The following is an 18,911-nucleotide window of genomic DNA, read 5'->3' on the forward strand; positions in this document are numbered from 1 at the left end:
TAGCGATAAACAATTCGATTACTTCGATTTTAACTAATTACTCCACATAATACAACTAACGTAAAAACATAAAATAGACTAGCTATAGTCAAAGAAGTCAGAACAATAATTGAGCATGGAGTGACAGATCGTAATTAGCGATCTTTTCTTCCTTTGACTTCAATCTTGACTTTGACTTTGACTTTCGAAACACGGGGTGTTACATTGGTCACTTCAAAGTCCCTTTCAATTGAATTTTTGAGATTTTTTTGTTTGAATGTTTTGATTGTTTGTCAAATCCACATGGGTTGATGATTCGGCCTATTTGCTATCAGTTTATGGACCACCTTGCAAACATCAAAGAATGAGTGATTCATAGTTTGTTTTGTTAGTCGACATGTGTAGAATGATTATTGTTTCTTTTTATTTTAGGGGCTACGATGATAACTTACTCTTTGTGCACTGTTCAGTGTTGGCATGTATTTGTCTGTGCTTTTACATCACAATCGGACTATACAGCCATGGTGGTTTATCCTCTTCATTTTGAAGATGAGATATTCCGTGTCTTGGCGGGGCAGCCGACATGCTGTGGTGTTTAAGTGCTTGCATCGCAGTCGGACTATGCAGCCGTGGCAGTTTATCCTCTTCATTTTGAAGATGAGGTATTCCGTATCTTGGCGGGGCATAAGCTTCACATATCTGAGCCTCATTGTTCCTTTGTTTTGTATGCTAACGGTCCTTTGTTGACATTGTCCTTTAATTTTTTCCCTACTTGAATAGTTTTGGCTTTATGCTTAGCTTGAATGCCACTTCGTGTGAATTACTTTGCTTTGCTTTAACAAAGAGATTGGGCAATATACTCATGCTATGATGCTAGGAGATGGTCGCCTGATATCACATGGCTGTTGGAAATTTGGTGAATGGATATTAAATATATTTATAATTTAATGAAACTATAAATATTAATTAGAATATTCATGTGGTAAATAAAAGAGTAACTCTTGAGTATTTAATTAGTTTTATTAGAGTTTTAAGTCTCTAATTAAGTGAATCCTTTCACTAGTCTTGTTCAAATAGTAGGCTATGTGCCTTTCTTTTGTGACAACAAGAATAGCGTATTGCTTGATACATGAAGAATACTAGAAGTAGCATGAACACTTGAACACCAACTAGAGAGATGAGTATTCTCTACTTATTTCCACCACATGAGTTCAAACACTACAATTACCGGATGTAACCTTGGGCCGGTGAGCCATCTCCGGCAGTACAGACTGCTTCGGCTGTTGTACCCTGGGAGACAGACGCGTCATCTTTAGTAGAGGCGCGAAATCTGTTTTAAGGGAAGCGTGTTGAACACGTGCCTCAACCAAAATCGTCAACGTTTTAGTGTGCTCTTTGTTGCAGTCAAGGAGTATTTTTTAAGACTCAAGATGATGAATACTCGAGTCTAGGATGCTATCAAGTGCGCGTGAAGGACCCACCAGAGATGCGGCTTGAATCAAGATTGGTATATATAATTATATTTATATTCTTTTATTTAGTTATTGCAACCGGTATTGTACAATGATATTTCCTACGAATAACGAGAGTCTTGTTATGATATATTTTGTAATTATATTTTACAAAAGGTGAACCTATTTCCTACAAACTTAAAACAGATTTAGTGAGATTGTTGGTACAATCTTAAAAACCTTATTTATAAGGATTTTGGCTTTACGAAAGGATTTATAATAGAATAAAAAAATATTTTTAGAGGTTATGATCTTATAAATATTTTTTTTGGGAAATATGTATGTAGTACAACTTGTTGTGTTTGGATTTTTTGAGATTGAGATAAAATCTTAAATCCTATGCCGTGGTACAAAACGAATTGTTTTGGTTCCAACGTTTGGTTTTTGAAACGGTGTTGGGAATCGTTAATTTTTCTAACTTTTGTGTTAGATCGGGTTTATTAGTGTAAACCATACGTTTTCTTTGTAAACGTTAAATTCTCTAACATGTGTGTTAGACCAGAATTATTGGTGTAAACCATACGTTTTTTGTAAACGTTTTTTTATGTCTTTAAATAAGAGTTTTATGTTACTTGATTAGAGTTTTATGTCTCTAATTAAGTCTCTATTTAAAGTAGACTTTTCATCCACCAATGGATTGATATGAACAAATAAGTCTTATAATGATTTTTGTAATCATTTGTCTTCTAACATGTGTGTTAGAAACGTTCATGAAACGCGTTAGTTTGGAAGCAATTTTTAATTGTTTAGTTTCTAACGTGGGTATTAGAAATGACTTATTTATTTGAACCATATATGTGCTTTTAGCAAGTCGAATTAACGTTTTGTGAAAATGTTAATATTTCTAACGTGCGCGTTAGAATCTCTTAAATTTTAACATGATTGTTAAAAATGGTTAAAATACAAATGCTTTGAAATGTTTTATGTAGACATTTTATATAAGCAATTTGTTGTAGCATTGTTTTAATGCTTTGTATGATTTAGAAATAAAATGTCATACATTGAAGTTGATGTTTGATTGGCTTCAAGGAATTAAATCACCATAAAGTGATGATGTGGTATTTATATGAATTTTATGAAATTAAAATCATTTAGTAGACTCTTCATATGGAAGATAAACTCTTAAGGAGAGTTTCAAGTCAATTTATTAGAGTTTTTTTTTCCTCTAATAAAATCTCTAATAAAGTGAGACTTTTAGTAGAGTATTTATGTCAATTTATTAGTTTTTATTAGAGTTTATGTCTCTAATAAAATCTCTAATATGGTGAAACTCTTGAGTAGAGTTCTAATGATGACATTTGATGAGTTTTATTAGAGTTTTAATTTTTAATTATTGAGACTCTTAACTCTTCATATGGTGAAACTCTTGAGTAGAGTTTTAATGATGACATTTGATGAATTTTATTAGAGTTTAAGTCTATAATTATTGAGACTCTTAACTCTTCATATGGTGAAACTCTTTAGTAGAGTTTTAATGATGACATTTGATGAGTTTTAATGATGTCATGTTTGGTACATATAAAATGACTTAAATTTTCTAACACGTGTGTTAGAAAATGTGTATCAATAATACGAGGTTAGAGATTGTTCATAATGAACAAAAATGTTTTATGTAAACATTTAATTGCCTATGTGAGCATTAAAGACGATGAGAAATGGTTTATTTTATAAATTATATCTTTGGAAAACGTTTTATGTAAACGTTCGATTCTATAATGTGCTTGTTATAACGTTTTTTTTAACATGCGTGTTAGAAAATGTTATTTGGTGAAAAACAACTTGGTGTTGTTGTGAACAAATTTAATTGTTCAAGTTTACTACGTAAATGTAGTATTTGTAACAACTTGGTGTTATTTTGAGCATAATTGTCAAAGTTTAAAGTTTAAACATGAAATAGGAAACTTGTACTTACAAGTGCATGTAGTCTTATTGAGGGAGTACCTCAAGACATGCCATGAGACGATATTGTTGAGAAGATTTTGGTCAGATTTTAAAGTGTTCAAAATAAAAGCACTTTATTATTTGATGTCTACAAATTGTCTATGTTCCGTTTAAATTTCAAAAGTGATTGGCACTTATGATTTAGTTTCCAATGTATTTTATTGTTTTGTGTTCAATATCTTCGGATAACACATGCAATTTTTTACAAAGAAATAAATCACTAATGGTTGTGACGTATAAATTATTTTTGTGGAAAACAATTATAACGTTGGTTATACATTGTTTAAAAGAATATGGTTTTAAACGGATAGTACATGAAAATACTTGGACATAAATAACTTGAGAGTTGTTACCACATCATGAGTGAGTAATGAAAGAACGTAGTGAGTGTATTGAGATGAAATACACTAACGACATTCATGTCGACATACTTCATTAGAAGTCGTTGGAAAATTCACAAGTGTGAATTCTAACATATGAAAGTAAAAGTACTATATGTTATTGTATACCTTTAATAAATCTTGTGAGATTTATAAGTAGATGCGTCTACCACTTGATTATTGTTAGATCCATATGGAGATTTTACCTTGATTTAGGAGAGCATCCTAAATATATATATCTCCTAATGAATAACAATAGATATGTGCAAATCACTTATGGCAAATTATGAATGCCATGTTGTTGAGTGTCGATCTAGTTGACTCTATCTCATACATAATAGTGACTGTAGACGAGAAACATTCATCTTGTTGGTGATGAATGTGTTTACCAAGTGACTTGGATTAAGACTTATGTTTAAGTACTTATAAGTCAATGGTAGAATGTTGGAGATCAAAGGTAAACAAGTTATGTTCCTTAAATGAATGATGAAATTTAGCTATGTGCTATATACAATAATTTGTGAGACTTTCCTAAATATTGATGTTTTAGGATTATGAATAAGTCTCATTATTTTGTCTTAACAAGGGATGAATGTTGCAAAGTGATATTATGATATCCTTAGGGTTGTGAAGAATCAGAATGATGCATCTTCTGTTCACATGCTAAAGTATTATAGTCTAAAGCATGCTAGACTAGTACTTGGTTAATTATGGGTCTTGACAAAGACTAATTAACTCTAAACATTCAAATGTGTATGAACACAAAAAGAATTTGTTTATAGACAAAGTTAAGAGAGGATTTTTCATTCATTATAAGGAAAAGACATGTAACTTTTAAGAGTTTGTTCGAAAAACTAATGAGGAGAACTCATTATCTAAGCTTATTCTAGATGTTAAATTAGAATTATTCTAAGTTGGTGACAAACTTATGACAATGGCAAGTGTTTCTTTGGTTAGCTCAGAAGCTTATGTAAGCTAATGCAGTATGAGTTGAATTCACTGATACAATGAGGTTGATCTTGTTCAATCATATGTGTATAAATGTCGTCATAAGTGAAGTTACGGAAATGTTGATCAAATGGCAAGAAATGTGGGGGATGATCCATTTAGAAACAACCCTATAAGGGTATGTAGAAATGGTTTTCATTACCCCATCTGCATGATATCCTATAACACTTAAATGTGGGGGTGTCTTGCATTTGTATCATAAAAATTTGGCAATAAGGATTTTGTAATCCAATCTAACATTGCAAACAGAAGACTATGTGGAGGACACAAAGGTCGCAGTGCATAATGGAGATGTGTTTGCCTTAAATGATAAGCGTATCTTACAAAGACATATATTATAACCAGATTCAGATGGCCACTGAGGTTATAGTCTTAGAAGTTGACAATAGGCAAAATTAACTTATGAGTTAATAACACATCATGTCAACTGATCTCAAATACGCAAAGGTATTTGCTAATGTTATGGATCCAACAACCTGAGGGGTTTATTAGAGATCAAGTTGTGGATTGGCACTGAAGCCCTTGAAAAATGAAGTTCATATGATGGAAACCTAACTCAGTAGACTGGAGATCCCAAGAATTGAGTTCAATAGGAAAACCTAATTGTATGAATAAGCGAGGTCACTGTGGGGGAATAACCCTATGCATTTAATAAGGTAGTTTATTATAAAGATTAATAAACTTCCTAGTCCATTCCTAAAAGTGACAAGTGTGAGGCTAAGCATAATATGTGGTAAATGATTTAGATAGATCATGATAACCACAATGCTTTTAATGATCTAAGGAGAATCACCTATGTTAGAGAGAAGTGGGGTCGCTTCGAATGGAATTGAGGGCACAATTCCTAGAGCTCTCGTTGAACCAGGAAAGTGTTCCACGACCATTATTGGACACGACTATGAGGAGATGACCCGGCTAGGGATAGTCTTATGTGAAGTGTATTGTCGTCTACACAAACGGCAGACGAGTTCAAAGACATCGAGATCTACTCAGAGCTAGTGGGCTAACTGCATTTCATGAGCGAAGGTTCAAAGGGTAACACCCACCTATCGTATGCAAAACTGAACTGTCGAGGTTACATTGGAAATTTTAAGTGTTTTGAATGATCTCCATTCATGTGGGGGATTGTTGGAAATTTGGTGAATGGAAATTAAATATATTTATAATTTAATGAAATTATAAATATTAATTAGAATATTCATGTGGTAAATAAAAGAGTAACTCTTGAGTATTTAATTAGTTTTATTAGAGTTTTAAGTCTCTAATTAAGTGACTAATTAAGTGAATCCTTTCACTAGTCTTGTTCAAATAGTAGGCTATGTGCCTTTCTTTTGTGACAACAAGAATAGGGTATTGCTTGATACATGAAGAATACTAGAAGTAGTATGAACACCAACTAGAGAGATGAGTACTCTCTACTTGTTTCCACCACATGAGTTCAAACACTACAATTACCGGATGTAACCTTGGGCCGGTGAGCCATCTCCGGCAGTACAGACTGCTTCGGCTGTTGTACCCTGGGAGACAGACGCGTCATCTTTAGTAGAGGCGCGAAATCTGTGACACCCTAGGTTTTCCCGAGCAAATATCTTGTAATGACATTGTGTGTATATATGTTATTAAATGAAAGTTGTGTTTATCTTGATGTTCTATGTGATCCTTGCACTAAGTATGTATATGTAGTATATATAGGTATGTATGTATGTATGTAGTGGGCCGAGACCGCGAAACCCGACTCGAGACCACCCGGTCTCGAGTGAACAGTGAACAGTTGGGCCGTTTGGGCCGCACCTCCTTGAGCCCGTGAATTGGGTTATAAAACCCTCACATAAGCCAACACCTTCCTATTCTTTGGACACTCAAACCCCCAAACATTCCCTCACTCACACACACACACACTCCCTCTCTCACTAAAAACCCTAAGACACCACCATAATCCTCCTTCTCCACCTCCCTTGGATCGAATCAAACCGGCAAGCATAAGGAAGTGTTCGGATTGCCTGTAATCCCATTTAGAAGCCCATTCATCGGACCTTCACACCCTCGAATACCTAGCCGGTTAGTGATTTATTGTTTGCTTGACATTTAAGTGATTTTAGATGCAAAAGGGTGCTAATTGCTTTGAATGATTGTATGAATGATGAGGTGCAATGTTGATCTTTTTCCTTGTTAATCATGTATAAGGAAGATGACTATTTAATGGTAAGGTTGCTCTTTGTTAAGATGATGTGAGTAGTTTAATATGTTTATGACCGGCTGATTCATGATAGGAAGTGTAGGACAAATGTTGTTTTGATAATATGCAAGATCATTATCATATATAAGGATGTGTTGATGTGTTTTTGAACCAAGGAATGTATGTTAGTTGATTTCTTTGAATATGCTTGTCAAAAATGACAAAAACCCTAATGATGAACAGCTTTAAGATCACAAAAATGTTTGAAATTGTTGTTATTTGATCTGCTTTGGTAATAAAACAGACAAGGAAACATGTTGGTGAAATTGTATTGGTTAGTACTAAGGATCATGAACATAAAATTCTATTGGATAGTACAATTTGGACAGGTTCTAGAAGGATTTCATGTGCACGCGACCGTGGTTGCGAGTCGAGACCTTCGGTTACGACTCGAGACCAACACGTGACAACTCGAGACAAACTTCAAGGACTCGAGACCGGCAAGGTCTCGACTTGAGACTTCATGATCTCGACTCGAGACTGGACTCGAGACCCCTGAGGTTGCGACTCATGCCAGCATCACTCGAGACCAGACGTTCATAACTCGAGATCTCCTGGTTGCGACTCGAGACCGCGTGTTCTCGAGTCGAGACCACCTTGTCTCGACTGGGCTGCCTACCTTGGTTATTGGGCCACAATGTGTTATGTTTGGACTATGTGTTTTACTGGACTATGTGTTAACTGTTGCTGTTTAACCGTGTAATTATTAGAGCAGGCCCAATAACTTAATAGATAACTACATGAATTCTATGTGTTAGATACATGTAGGATATACGTGATTACTTGTACCCCAAACCTGACCATACTGGTAACCATGTTAGGACGTGGTGACCAGCAAGCTTGACCAAGTAAGCTAATCTGCCGAGCAACCCAAGGTGAGTTCACAACTTAAAGCATGCATTCCCGGTGGATTGGGAAACGGAACTAAAAACAACACTATCCCCCCTGTGAGGGATACAAACTTACTTCCCTTGTTACTGGGAACAAACTTACTTTTCTTCCCTTGTTACTGGGAATTCTTGGTTAATTACGGTTTATACGGAATGCAACAAGCAACACTAAACGAAACTCTATCACTTAAGTCCCTACTACATTATACCGATTAGTCGCCGGGGTCTGGCGAACGGGTTATTAGTTGATAGCGCTATTTAGGTCTAACCAGCCTCACACCGACCCTTGTTACTGGGAACGGGCGTGAACTAATAGACTCTGACAACCGTCAATGATGATAGAACATTGGTGAATACTACTTTTGCTATTAATTAAATTGCTCAGTATAATTGGTGGCTGGATCCTGGTCAGTCGCGCCCCCAAGCGGTGGTACTCCACATGTGGATTTTTTTGGGGGTGTGACAGATTGGTATCAGAGCCATTGGTTATAGTGAACTTGGTTTTAAAAAGGGGAAATCTTTTTGAGAAAAACCAGACTATAACATGTGACTCGTGACGACACTACACTCCAAGTGCAAGACTCGACCTATCAGACCTCATAGCTCGGACTAGTGTTTACTTGCTTGCTTGCTTTATGCTTTCTGTTCTGCTATACGTACTAGTGTGCCTAGTTAGATAGATACACCTCCCTCTTCTATCTCATTCCCGCTACATTACGACATCACACTCATACTATGTTTTCTGGTTATGAAGACAATGAGTGGACGCGGAAGAGGAAACGTTAACATGACTCAAGCTCAGTTCACTAACCTGATCAACACGGTGGCTGCAGCTTTCGCAGCTCACCCTGGAGGTAAACTCGTTATTTTAGGATGTTTAGGTCCTACCCCCGCATCATCTTTTCACCCCTAAACCTATTTCGCTTCACTTCTCACAACAGGTCAGCATGCGCCTGTGCAACCACGTGTTTGTACTTTCAAGACCTTCATGGATTGCAAGCCTCTCCCTTTCAATGGCACTGAGGGTGCCATAGGTCTTCTGCACTGGATCGAGAAGGTTGAAGCTGTCTTTGCTATCTGCGAGTGTCCCCCTGCTAATTGGGTGAAGTTTGCTACTGGTACGCTTGAAGGAAACGCGCTTTCCTGGTGGAAGGCGCAAATTCAGATGCTTGGTTTGGAAACTGCTAATGCTACCGCATGGGAAGATTTTAAGGATTTGATCAAAGAAGAGTACTGTCACAGGGATGACATCCACAAACTCGAGAACGAGTACTTTGAGCTTAAGATGGTTGGGTCAGAGATTGAGACCTACACCAAACTATCCAACGATTATGCTGCTCTTTGCCCAAACATGTCTCGACCTATGTACCGAAGGGTCGAATTGTACATCAAGGGTTTGGCCCCAGAAATTCGAAGCCATGTGACCTCAGCTAACCTCAACACCATTCAGCCAGTCGTCCGCCTTGCTCACAAACTCACTGATCAGGCTGTGGAACAAGGCAAGTTGCCCAAAAGGATCAGTGCTACTGATGGAACTTCTGGTGATAACAAGCGTAAGTGGGAAGGAAACCAAAATAAGGATTCTAACCCCACTCAGGCCCCAATTCAGCAAAGGAAAACTGAAAACAACAAAGGCCCTCAGCAGCAGGGTGGCTATCGAGGGAACCAACCTAAGTGTAACAAGTGTAACCGACACCACAATGGGGCATGTAATAAAGGTCAGTGTCAACGGTGCAACAAAATGGGGCATGAAGCCAAAGACTGCAGGAGCCAGTTTCCGGCTAGACAGAACCAACAACAACAGCAGCAGCCAGGAAACAATCGTGTATGCTATAAGTGTGGAGCAACGGGGCACATGCGAAGAGATTATCCTGAACTGAACCAGAACCGCAACAACAACCAGGGAGCTAGAAACAACGATCAAAACAACAATGCCGGGAATGGTGCAAGAGGAAGGGCTTTTGTGATTGGAGCTGGAGAAGTAAGGAATGACCCCAACGTCGTGGCGGGTAAGTTCCTACTCGATGATCGTTATGTTTCTGTATTATTTGATTCTGGAGCCGATGCTAGTTATGTATCCCTACGTATTACTAAGAAACTTAAGCACCCGCTTGCGTTATTAAGTTCTAAGCATATCGTCGAGTTAGCTAATGGTAGAAACATCGAGGCCTCACATGTGATCAACGACTGTAAGCTAGTATTGTCTGGTCAGACGTTTAGCATTGATCTTTTCCCTATCAATCTTGGAAGCTTCGACGTCGTCATTGGAATGGATTGGTTATCCAAACATCGCGCTGAAATCCTCTGTCAAGAGAAAATGGTTCGTATTCCCCGCCGTTTTGGCAAACCCCTCATCGTTCAAGGTGACAAAGGCGGAGAAGTCACAATCATCATCTCGTTCTTAAAGGCCCAGAAGTGTTTACAAAAGGGGCACACCGCTATCTTAGCACTCGTCACCGACACACAGGAAAAGGAAAAGATGATTGAAGATTTTCCAGTGGTACGCGACTACCCCGAGGTATTCCCTGAAGAACTACCCGGACTCCCTCCCCATCGTCAGGTTGAGTTCCAAATCGAGCTAACTCCCGGAGCAGCACCCATAGCTCGAGCGCCTTATCGACTAGCCCCCGCAGAACTAAAGGAACTTTCTGCACAATTACAAGAACTATTGGATAAAGGATTTATCCGTCCTAGTTCGTCACCCTGGGGAGCACCAGTGCTCTTTGTTAAGAAGAAGGATGGCACATTCCGAATGTGTATCGACTATCGTGAGCTGAACAAGGTTACCATCAAGAATCGCTACCCCCTCCCGCGCATCGACGATCTGTTCGATCAGTTGCAAGGATCGAGCTACTACTCTAAGATTGACCTGCGATCAGGCTATCATCAGCTGAGAGTCCGTGATGAAGACATCTCCAAGACTGCGTTCAGAACTCGCTATGGTCATTATGAGTTCCTCGTCATGCCATTTGGAATGACTAACGCGCCTGCGGTTTTCGTGGATCTCATGAACCGAGTGTGTAAGCCTTACCCCGACAAGTTCGTAATTGTATTTATTGACGACATCCTGATTTACTCAAAAAGTCAAGAGGAGCATGAACAACACCTGCGACTTATTCTTGAACTCCTTCGCAATGAACAACTGTATGCCAAGTTCTCGAAATGTGACTTCTGGCTTCGAGAAGTCCATTTCCTTGGACACGTAGTCAATAAGGACGGGATTCATGTCGATCCAGCTAAGATCGACTCTATAAAGAATTGGCCTACGCCTAAAACTCCGACCGAAGTCCGCCAATTCTTGGGATTGGCAGGATACTATCGCAGATTCATCAAGGGATTCTCGAAGATTGCTCAACCTCTCACGACACTCACCCAGAAGGGTATTGCTTACAAGTGGAATGAAACTCAGGAATCGGCTTTTCAGAAGCTGAAGGATAACCTCTGTAGTGCTCCTATTCTCTCGTTACCTGAAGGTACCGACGACTTTGTGGTCTACTGCGATGCGTCTATTCATGGACTCGGATGCGTGTTAATGCAACGTGAGAAAGTTATTGCCAACGCTTCTCGACAACTTAAAACTCACGAAAGGAACTACACTACGCACAACTTGGAACTGGGAGCAGTGGTTTTTGCTCTTAAGATATGGAGACATTACATGTACGGTACCAAGTGCACCATTTACACCGATCACAGGAGTCTCGAGCATATCTTCAAGCAAAAGGAATTAAACATGTGACAACATCGGTGGGTCGAACTCTTGAATGATTACGAATGCGCAATCAAGTACCATCCGGGCAAGGCCAATGTCGTGACAGACGCCCTCAGCCGAAAGGACACTACACCCAAGCGCGTGTGAGCGTTGCAACTTACCATCCAGTCTAACCTCCCTACTCAGATTCGAAATGCTCAAGTTGAAGCATTGAAACCAGGGAACATCAGGGCTGAGTCCCTACGAGGATCGAGACAACGGTTAGAACAAAAAGAAGACGGTGCTTACTATGTAACAGGGCGCATTTGGGTTCCACTCTATGGAGATCTACGTGAACTTGTGATGGACGAAGCCCATAAGTCCCGTTACTCAGTACATCCGGGTTCAGATAAGATGTAGCACGACTTAAGGACTAAGTATTGGTGGCCTGGCATGAAAGCCCACATAGCAACATATGTCAGCAAATGTTTGACTTGCGCAAGAGTCAAGACAGAGTACCAGAAACCAGCAGGCCTACTCCAACAACCAGAAATCCTGAAATGGAAATGGGAGCAAATTTCCATGGATTTCGTCACTGGCCTACCTAGGTCCCAACGCGGGAATGACACTATTTGGGTGATAGTAGACCGATTGACCAAGTCCGCACACTTTTTGGCTATTAAGGAAACAGATAGGTTTTCTACCTTGGCAGACGTGTACTTAAAGGAGGTGGTTTCGAGGCACGGGGTGCCAACCTCCATTATTTCCGACCGAGACGCTCGTTTTACTTCGGAGTTGTGGCAAGCTATGCACAAATCCTTTGGCTCACGTTTGGACATGAGCGCCGCTTATCACCCACAAACGGATGGGCAGTCTGAACGCACCATCCAAACCCTAGAAGACATGCTTAGGGCATGTGTGATCGATTTTGGCAAGAATTGGGAGAAGCACCTACCGCTAGTAGAATTCTCGTATAATAACAACTACCACACTAGCATTCAGGCAGCACCTTTTGAGGCATTGTACGGTCGTAAATGCCGATCATCTCTTTGCTGGGCGGAAGTTGGTGACAGCCAGATCACAGGCCTAGAACTGGTGGTAGACACAACGGAAAAGATTGCCCAGATCAGACAACGCATGGCGGCAGCTCGTGACCATCAGAAAAGTTACGTTGATAAGCGTAGGAAACCACTAGAATTCCAGGTCGGTGACCGGGTTCTACTTAAAGTCTCACCCTGGAAGGATGTGGTTCGTTTTGGTAAACGGGGCAAGCTTAATCCGCGATATGTCGGACCATTCGAAATTACCGAGAAAATCGGTAAGGTGGCTTATAGATTGAATCTGCCTGAAGGACTGAGTGCGGTGCACAACGTATTTCACGTATCTAATCTGAAGAAGTGTCTATCAGATGAAACGCTCGTAATTCCTTTCAAGGAACTCACTATTGACGAACAGCTACACTTTACTGAGGAACCGATTGAGATCACGGATCGAGAGATCAAAATCCTCAAACGTAGCCAGATACCTCTCGTGCGAGTTCGTTGGAACTCACGACGTGGCCCAGAGTTTACCTGGGAGCAGGAAGACCAGATGAAGCACAAGTATCCCCAGTTGTTCCCAAATGAAACCCCCAGCACTGAAGCTACGACCGAATTTCGGGACGAAATTCCAAACTAACGGGGGGATGATGTGACACCCCATTGAAACGTTCTCACCTATACTAGCTTGTCAGTGGCTGCCCTAACTTTCGGGACGAAAGTTCTTAAAACTTGGGGATAATGTGACACCCTAGGTTTTCCCGAGCAAATATCTTGTAATGACATTGTGTGTATATATGTTATTAAATGAAAGTTGTGTTTATCTTGATGTTCTATGTGATCCTTGCACTAAGTATGTATATGTAGTATATATAGGTATGTATGTATGTAGTGGGCCGATACTACGAAACCCGACTAGAGACCACCCGGTCTCGAGTGAACAGTGAACAGTTGGGCCGTTTGGGCCGCATCTCCTTGAGCCCGTGAATTGGGTTATAAAACCCTCACATAAGCCGACACCTTCCTATTCTTTGGACACTCAAACCCCCAAACATTCCCTCACTCACACACACACACACTCCCTCTCTCACTAAAAACCCTAAGACACCACCATAATCCTCCTTCTCCACCTCCCTTGGATCGAATCAAACCGGCAAGCATATGGAAGTGTTCGGATTGCTTGTAATCCCATTTGGAAGCCCATTCATCGGACCTTCACACCCTCGAATACCTACCCGGTTAGTGATTTATTGTTTGCTTGACATTTAAGTGATTTTAGATGCAAAAGGGTGCTAATTGCTTTGAATGATTGTATGAATGATGAGGTGCAATGTTGATATTTTTCCTTGTTAATCATGTATAAGCAAGATGACTATTTGATGGTAAGGTTGCTCTTTGTTAAGATGATGTGAGTAGTTTAATATGTTTATGACCGGCTGATTCATGATAGGAAGTGTAGGACAAATGTTGTTTTGATAATATGCAAGATCATTATGATATATAAGGATGTGTAGATGTGTTTTTGAACCAAGGAATGTATGTTAGTTGATTTCTTTGAGTCCCTACGAGGATCGAGACAACGGTTAGAACAAAAAGAAGACGGTGCTTACTATGTAACAGGGCGCATTTGGGTTCCACTCTATGGAGATCTACGTGAACTTGTGATGGACGAAGCCCATAAGTCCCGTTACTCAGTACATCCGGGTTCAGATAAGATGTAGCACGACTTAAGGACTAAGTATTGGTGGCCTGGCATGAAAGCCCACATAGCAACATATGTCAGCAAATGTTTGACTTGCGCAAGAGTCAAGACAGAGTACCAGAAACCAGCAGGCCTACTCCAACAACCAGAAATCCTGAAATGGAAATGGGAGCAAATTTCCATGGATTTCGTCACTGGCCTACCTAGGTCCCAACGCGGGAATGACACTATTTGGGTGATAGTAGACCGATTGACCAAGTCCGCACACTTTTTGGCTATTAAGGAAACAGATAGGTTTTCTACCTTGGCAGACGTGTACTTAAAGGAGGTGGTTTCGAGGCACGGGGTGCCAACCTCCATTATTTCCGACCGAGACGCTCGTTTTACTTCGGAGTTGTGGCAAGCTATGCACAAATCCTTTGGCTCACGTTTGGACATGAGCGCCGCTTATCACCCACAAACGGATGGGCAGTCTGAACGCACCATCCAAACCCTAGAAGACATGCTTAGGGCATGTGTGATCGATTTTGGCAAGAATTGGGAGAAGCACCTACCGCTAGTAGAATTCTCGTATAATAACAACTACCACACTAGCATTCAGGCAGCACCTTTTGAGGCATTGTACGGTCGTAAATGCCGATCATCTCTTTGCTGGGCGGAAGTTGGTGACAGCCAGATCACAGGCCTAGAACTGGTGGTAGACACAACGGAAAAGATTGCCCAGATCAGACAACGCATGGCGGCAGCTCGTGACCATCAGAAAAGTTACGTTGATAAGCGTAGGAAACCACTAGAATTCCAGGTCGGTGACCGGGTTCTACTTAAAGTCTCACCCTGGAAGGATGTGGTTCGTTTTGGTAAACGGGGCAAGCTTAATCCGCGATATGTCGGACCATTCGAAATTACCGAGAAAATCGGTAAGGTGGCTTATAGATTGAATCTGCCTGAAGGACTGAGTGCGGTGCACAACGTATTTCACGTATCTAATCTGAAGAAGTGTCTATCAGATGAAACGCTCGTAATTCCTTTCAAGGAACTCACTATTGACGAACAGCTACACTTTACTGAGGAACCGATTGAGATCACGGATCGAGAGATCAAAATCCTCAAACGTAGCCAGATACCTCTCGTGCGAGTTCGTTGGAACTCACGACGTGGCCCAGAGTTTACCTGGGAGCAGGAAGACCAGATGAAGCACAAGTATCCCCAGTTGTTCCCAAATGAAACCCCCAGCACTGAAGCTACGACCGAATTTCGGGACGAAATTCCAAACTAACGGGGGGATGATGTGACACCCCATTGAAACGTTCTCACCTATACTAGCTTGTCAGTGGCTGCCCTAACTTTCGGGACGAAAGTTCTTAAAACTTGGGGATAATGTGACACCCTAGGTTTTCCCGAGCAAATATCTTGTAATGACATTGTGTGTATATATGTTATTAAATGAAAGTTGTGTTTATCTTGATGTTCTATGTGATCCTTGCACTAAGTATGTATATGTAGTATATATAGGTATGTATGTATGTAGTGGGCCGATACTACGAAACCCGACTAGAGACCACCCGGTCTCGAGTGAACAGTGAACAGTTGGGCCGTTTGGGCCGCATCTCCTTGAGCCCGTGAATTGGGTTATAAAACCCTCACATAAGCCGACACCTTCCTATTCTTTGGACACTCAAACCCCCAAACATTCCCTCACTCACACACACACACACTCCCTCTCTCACTAAAAACCCTAAGACACCACCATAATCCTCCTTCTCCACCTCCCTTGGATCGAATCAAACCGGCAAGCATATGGAAGTGTTCGGATTGCTTGTAATCCCATTTGGAAGCCCATTCATCGGACCTTCACACCCTCGAATACCTACCCGGTTAGTGATTTATTGTTTGCTTGACATTTAAGTGATTTTAGATGCAAAAGGGTGCTAATTGCTTTGAATGATTGTATGAATGATGAGGTGCAATGTTGATATTTTTCCTTGTTAATCATGTATAAGCAAGATGACTATTTGATGGTAAGGTTGCTCTTTGTTAAGATGATGTGAGTAGTTTAATATGTTTATGACCGGCTGATTCATGATAGGAAGTGTAGGACAAATGTTGTTTTGATAATATGCAAGATCATTATGATATATAAGGATGTGTAGATGTGTTTTTGAACCAAGGAATGTATGTTAGTTGATTTCTTTGAATATGCTTGTCAAAAATGACAAAAACCCTAATGATGAACAGCTTGAAGATCACAAAAATGTTTGAAATTGTTGTTATTTGATCTGCTTTGGTAATAATACAGACAAGGAAACATGTTGGTGAAATTGTATTGGTTAGTACTAAGGATCATGAACATAAAATTCTATTGGATAGTACAATTTGGACAGGTTCTAGAAGGATTTCATGTGCACGCGACCGTGGTTGCGAGTCGAGACCTTCGGTTGCGACTCGAGACCAACACGTGACAACTTGAGACAGACTTCAAGGACTCGAGACCGGCAAGGTCTCGACTTGAGACTTCATGATCTCGACTCGAGACTGGACTCGAGACCCCTGAGGTTGCGACTCATGCCAGCATCACTCGAGACCAGACGTTCATAACTCGAGATCTCCTGGTTGCGACTCGAGACCGCGTGTTCTCGAGTCGAGACCACCTTGTCTCGACTGGGCTGCCTACCTTAGTTATTGGGCCACAATGTGTTATGTTTGGACTATGTGTTTTACTGGACTATGTGTTAACTGTTGCTGTTTAACCGTGTAATTATTAGAGCAGGCCCAATAACTTAATAGATAATTGCATGCATTCTATGTGTTAGATACATGTAGGATATACGTGATTACTTGTACCCCAAACCTGACCTATACTGGTAACCATGTTAGGACGTGGTGACCAGCAAGCTTGACCAAGTAAGCTAATCTGCCGAGCAACCCAAGGTGAGTTCACAACTTAAAGCATGCATTCCCGGTGGATTGGGAAACGGAACTAAAAACAACACTATCCCCCCCCCTGTGAGGGATACAAACTTACTTCCCTTGTTACTGGGAACAAACTTACTTTTCTTCCCTTGTTACTGGGAATTCTTGGTTAATTACGGTTTATACGGAATGCAACAAGCAACACTAAACGAAACTCTATCACTTAAGTCCCTACTACATTATACCGATTAGTCGCCGGGGTCTGGCGAACGGGTTATTAGTTGATAGCGCTATTTAGATCTAACCAGCCTCACACCGACCCTTGTTACTGGGAACGGGCGTGAACTAATAGACTCTGACAACCGTCAATGATGATAGAACATTGGCAAACGGGGCACTGCGGAAACGTGGGGTAAATTAGTATTCGGTATTGGAAAAACAGTTTAGTCGCTTACTTTGGGGTAGCTCCCCATGGCATGTATAAACGGATAAATTAACTGGTGAAACGGGTTTTTGGTAATTAAAAACTGGACAACTCGTGGACTCGCCAACATTTTTGTTGACACTCTACTGCATGCTTTGCAGGTACCCAGTGACTCAGGAGCTTGCTACTTGGGGATGTGTAGTGGTCGTCTAACCCATGTGTTGGGTTCTAAATAAACTTGGACCATGAACTATGTTTTAAACTGTTTTGTCTATGCTTTCGCTACTTATGTTACTATGTGAACTTAAAACTTTTGAACTTGGTTATGACATTTGCTAACCCTGTGGTTGGTGAATACTACTTTTGCTATTAATTAAATTGCTCAGTATAATTGGTGGCTGAATCCTGGTCAGTCGCGCCCCCAAGCGGTGGTACTCCGCATGTGGATTTTTTTGGGGGTGTGACAAAATCTGTTTTAAGGGAAGCGTGTTGAACACGTGCCTCAACCAAAATCGTCAACGTTTTAGTGTGCTCTTTGTTGCAGTCAAGGAGTATTTTTCAAGACTCAAGATGATGAATACTCGAGTCTAGGATGCTATCAAGTGCGCGTGAAGGACCCATCAGAGATGCGGCTTGAATCAAGATTGGTATATATAATTATATTTATATTCTTTTATTTAGTTATTGCAACCGGTATTGTACAATGATATTTCCTACGAATAACGAGAGTCTCGTTATGATATATTTTGTAATTATATTTTACAAAAGGTGAACCTATTTCCTACAATGGCAACCAGTAGGTTTGTAATCTGTTTTTGGTTTGTTTTCCTCTAGGTGAAATGCTCTAAAGGAACCACAAAACTCCACCAAATGTAAGTTATTTAATTATGTTTCAGATTCTTAGGATTGATAGATGTAAACTGATCATACCAATCTATCACTGACTTGGTTATTAGTTGCTAAATCATACCAACATAATTTGAAATTAGTAGTCGAATAGTTGTTTTATTTCTTTGTTTGTTATTTTTTTGGGCTTTTCAGATTAACTTTAGTTTGTATTATTGTGTATTGAATCAGCTTGCAAAGCTAGGATGGGATCGCAGGTGTAACTTCAAGGTATTTTTTGGTTTATTTCTTTTAAAGGTAAATTCACACGTCACGCGTGGCACGCCACACATCAATGTCATCATCGTCACGCGTGTGAC

General features: G+C 40.3%; 1 long non-coding RNA gene across 1 annotated transcript; it reads right to left on the minus strand.

Annotated features, from left to right (window-relative positions):
* Positions 1-818: 818 nt before the first annotated feature.
* Positions 819-18,578, minus strand: LOC118487621. Its single transcript, XR_004882150.1, has 3 exons — positions 18,501-18,578; positions 14,959-14,962; positions 819-881 (listed from the first exon to the last, which is right to left on the minus strand). It is a non-coding gene; the product is annotated as an uncharacterized LOC118487621 (long non-coding RNA).
* Between the last annotated feature and the right edge of the window lie 333 nt (positions 18,579-18,911).

The sequence above is a fragment of the Helianthus annuus genome, chromosome 15 (assembly GCF_002127325.2).
Source record: "Helianthus annuus cultivar XRQ/B chromosome 15, HanXRQr2.0-SUNRISE, whole genome shotgun sequence".
NCBI lineage: Eukaryota > Viridiplantae > Streptophyta > Magnoliopsida > Asterales > Asteraceae > Helianthus > Helianthus annuus.